The sequence below is a fragment of the Priapulus caudatus genome, unplaced genomic scaffold, assembly GCF_000485595.1.
Source record: "Priapulus caudatus unplaced genomic scaffold, Priapulus_caudatus-5.0.1 Scaffold388, whole genome shotgun sequence".
Classification (NCBI taxonomy): Eukaryota; Metazoa; Priapulida; class Priapulimorpha; order Priapulimorphida; family Priapulidae; genus Priapulus; species Priapulus caudatus.
Genome location: NW_014577449.1, coordinates 259,493 through 264,476, shown reverse-complemented (window position 1 = coordinate 264,476; position 4,984 = coordinate 259,493). Strand labels below are relative to the sequence as shown.

At 41.4% G+C, this 4,984-nt stretch overlaps 1 pseudogene; it reads left to right on the top strand.

Moving 5' to 3' along the window:
- The first annotated feature begins 2,780 nt into the window (after positions 1-2,780).
- On the top strand, positions 2,781-4,148 carry LOC106809828 (annotated as a pseudogene).
- Positions 4,149-4,984: the final 836 nt, after the last annotated feature.

The window sequence follows — 4,984 nt, the reverse complement described above, 5'->3', positions numbered from 1 at the left end:
ACATACTTTGAACGCCGAAACATTTATTAAGCACATGCTTGGTAAAGCTGGTTACTGTCATATATAGTATCACCTACTAGCACGGTCATTTAACCTGAGTTATGCTAGATAGTCTGCTGTTGATGCTTATTGGACTCTGGCGCCATCTAGTTGTAAAGATATCAGGAATATATAACTACACATTTTCTGTGATATTTCCCGTTGACAGATTAATGGTATGACCATTTCTATTTATGTCAAATTCCAGAATTATTAATGTGGTCGGGTTTTAATATCCCACGTTTAATTTAACTCCTGTGTCTAGAAATAGTCTGCATTCGTGCTGTTGTGTATATGTGTTTGGACAGACAGAAAGCAGTATAAACTGCGAACCGATTTCAAGCAACTGTCGCGTACACAAATCAGTCCCGTTTAGTTGATATACGGTGTAAAATTCGAATACGTCTGCGCACTGTTGTTTTATTGAGTATTTGCCTAGTGATGGCCCTAGCTGTTTTAATGGTACCCTAACCACAATCATTACCAAACATAATTATAAGGCGGCCTGCTTAGGCAGGCATTCATTCTCTCGTGCCATTTAGTTGCGGTTACATGCTAACAAAAAAATTACACACTGTTTGAAGAAAAAAATTGCCGTTTAAGGAAATGTTTTTTACAAATGTATGTCTNGTGTGTGTGTGTGCGCGCGCGCGCGTCATAAACGTGTTATTTTCAACTCGTATAATATAGGGAGTGATAATATAGGGAGTGATAATATCAGGAGTGAATAAAAAAAATTCCAATATTTGCAAACCCAATTTCAATTAGCGATACGTGCAAACACGCTATTAAGATTAGTTACAATACATTTATTAACATACTTTGAAGGCCGAAAAATTTATTAAGCACATGCTTGGTAAAGCTGGTTACTGTCATATATAGTATCACCTACTAGCAGTCTAGCACGGTCATTTAACCTGAGTTATGCTGGATAGTCGGCTGTTGATGCTTATTGGACTCTGGCGCCATCTAGTTGTAAAGATATCAGGAATATATAACTACACATTTTCTGTGATATTTCCCGTTGACAGATTAATGGTATGACCATTTCTATTTATGTCAAATTCCAGAATTATTAATGTGGTCGGGTGTCAATATCCCACGTTTAATTTAACTCCTGTGTCTAGAAATAGTCTGCATTCGTGCTGTTGTGTATATGTGTTTGGACAGACAAAAAGCAGTATGAACTGCGAACCGATTTCAAGCAACTGTCGCGTACACAAGTCAGACACGTTTAGTTGATATACGGGGTAAAATTATAATACGTCTGCGCACTGTTGTTTCATTGAAGATTTGCATAGTGATGGCCCTATCTGTTTTAATGGTACCCTAACCACAATCATTATCAAACATAATTATAAGGCGGCCTGCTCAGGCAGGCATTCATTCTCTCGTGCCATTTATATGCGGTTACATGCTAACGAAAAAATTACACTGCTTGAAGAAAAAAATGGCTGTTCAAAGAAATGTATGTCTTACGGTACATGTTAGCGTCACACTATCGTCATGGCATCATTGACGCACGCACGAGTTTGCTTAAACCCTGATATCGTCTGTCTGGAAATTTTAAATGTTATCTTAACTCACATGGGTATTTTGTCGTAACCATTACATTGTAGCAACTATTATATTAACTATTATATTAACTATTATATTAACTATTATATTAACTATTATATTAACTCAATTAACTACCGTGCATAATTTATCATAATTTATCATTCCGCAAATAGCACAAGCAACCCGGCCGAGGGCACGGCGAGTGACATGCCGAGAACCAACTCTAAACTACAATCTGTGCTACTAACCTCACAACCTTATCAATATTAGTCTTCAAAGTGCAAGGGACTACCTGACTATATCAAAGACGGAAAGATACAAAGTTGATTAATTAGACAGATTAAATCTGCGGATCGTAGTAGAAAAGCGTCAAATTTGCAATTAACTAAAGAGGACGGGAGAGAATTCCAATGCGGCATGACAGAAACAAAGAAGCTAAACTTAAATGGATATGAAACCTACTCGTTACAATAGTACATGCACTGAGATCGCGTGGCTATGTTTACTCAGGTGAAGGTGAACTCATGGCTCTCATGACTTATCGATGTGTCGTGTCTACTCATGTATACTATCGGTTAGTCAGACAGACAGAGGAGAAAGAGCAAGAGAGCGAGAGAGAGTGAGAGAGCAAGAGCGAGAAAGAGAAAGAGAGAGAGAAAGAAAGAGACTGGCCCGTGATCTTCGTAGGTGCACAAAGCAGACCTAAATAGTAACGTCTACTCATATAATATCTCTATACCAACGCTATGTGGGAGAGGAGCTAGGGAGGGGGGTCACGACTAGAGGCTCCCGCTGTTTGATCAGGAGTTTCGATAAATTGTAATGATAACTTTGATCGATAAATGAACACACCAAAGAGTCGTGATGAATAGTCTTGATAACAATCGTCTATGTCGTGCAGTCGTTATTTGCTCACGACACAAACCTAGTATAAAAACGAGAAAGTGAAATGTCATAGGCGAATACGTGACGCGGTTATCTGGAAAGAGGCCTCGCTGCTTCTAGTTTGATATCAATGTCCGTCTATTCAACTCAAATGTTTATGTAATCCTTCAACCCTTCATTTTTTTTGCAGCGTTGCTTCGTATAAAGGCAGCGTCGACACTCAGCTTGCTCGCACTTCATCTGCCTGTCTTAGGAGTAGCTGGTAATAGGAGTAACTGGTTATATCTCTCATGAGGATGGAGAACGCCACCGATGAGTGCACGGATCATTTCGTGCGATCAGAATGGTCAGATTACGCTCACGAGTTCAGCAGTTATCTTCCGGGAGAACTGGAATATATCGCCGACTTACGACACAAGCACTTCAGCGCGTTGATACCCAATACTCAGCTCTTGTCATTCTACATAGCAGTTGCTTACGTCACCATCATCTTCTCTCTGCGGCGATGGATGGAGACACGAGAGCGGTACGACCTTCGCTACTGTCTGCTCGGATGGAATGTCTTCCTTTCTATCTTCTCTGCGATCGGCTTCCATCGAGTATTCACGGAGATGGTCTACACGCTGAGCACCTTTGGTTTTAGTTACTCCGTCTGCATCGCAAGTAACGCACATGGCGTTAGCGGCTTTTGGAACCTACTCTTTATACTCTCGAAAGCCCCCGAGTTGGTAGACACCTTCTTCATCGTGCTACGTAAACAGAGGCTGATCTTCCTGCACTGGTATCACCACGCGACCGTGCTGGTGTACTGTTGGTACGCCTACCACACGTGCAACGGCGCTGGACGCTGGTTTTCTACGCTCAACTACTTCGTGCATGCCTGCATGTACGGTTACTACGCGCTGCGAGCGGCCAGAATCTACGTGCCGAAGATGGTCAATGTAATACTGACCACGATGCAGATTGTCCAGATGGTTATCGGTGAGTACACGCGTGTTTGAATACTGGCGAGGGGCAGGCGCGGGCAAACACACACGCACACGCGCACACGCACGCGTGCACGCACACACGCACGCACGCACGCCCACACGTGCACTATGCACACGCACACACAAGCACACAAGCACACACACATGTATATATATATATATATATATATATACGGGCACACACACACTCACACTAACACAAACAGAGGGGAAAAAATAAAAAAAGAGAAAGAGAAGTGAGGGAGGGCATCATAGTTGTACTACGGTTTAATCCGCATTTCGTCAGTTCTGAATACATATGTTATATACTGAAACCCGATAACTTTTTTTTCTGGCCTCTCAACCAGGAAACAGTGGCATTTATACCGCGACACGTGCTCTTTGTTATCACCAGAAACGCGTCGTAATACAAATAGCATTTTCTAGTCATTATACTTTCACGCGCCTCACTCTCTGCTTCCAGGCGTCGTGACGTCATCGTGGGGACTCTATCTGGTGACGTACACGAGCACTCACTGCACAGGTGGTGCCGCTCCGTACATATGGGCCAACCTCATGTACTTCAGTTACTTCGTGCTATTCGCCAACTTCTTTCGTCAGACCTACGTGAAGGCGCCGACGAAAGCAGCGACAGCCGCTGAAGGACAGACCAGCGCCGAGAAAAAACATGCCTAAGGAGAGCTAGCTACGAAACTTTTAGTTATGTTTTGCAATGCCTTTAGTCCGGTCTGGTAAGCGTGTTCTAATGTCAATGTGTCTGCGGGTTTTCTCTGCACTCTATATGTCGCGAATTCTCGTGCAGTAAAGTAATAAGGAAAAGTTGTGCTTTAGAATCGGTGAGATCGATCAACTAATGTCGGTACAGATTTTATGCCATAAATGCTGAGATTTTACTGAGTCGTTACGATGGCGTAACTTTCGTCGCTTTTTATCACTAGCGATTTCCGCTTAAATTTGTCACAAACGCTTTCCCGCATAATCATTATCATCTCATTTTACTTTAGGAAGCATAAAAAAGAGAAGACATTTTTTACATAACATCTTTTAGAACGCTTAACCATATTCATTCCGCATTAAAATAACTCATATAGCGCGTACGTTAGGCATTCAGCGAGGGTGACTATACCCAGTCATGAACATCCAGCTCGCGGTAGACGTGTCATATTGACGTGACGTTTGCTATATTCTGTGGCTTATATTTATATTATATATCTTATATTACTATATTTCTGGGGCTTATTCGGCTGCTGTAGAGTCAGTAGATTGTAGCGGAATGAAGTCAGCACACGTGGCTGGTATCCTATGCAGAAAATTGATAGCATATATCACCAGTCCTATTACAATTGCATACCGCGCGCATGTAATCGCTTATAATAATTTATTGTTAGTAAACATTATTTTAATACTTAAAATTATTTATATAGTAATAATATTGTATATGCTAATATAACGATATGTTGTACAGAGAACCGATTAGAAAATTAGCTAATAAGTAATCTGTGATAGTATCA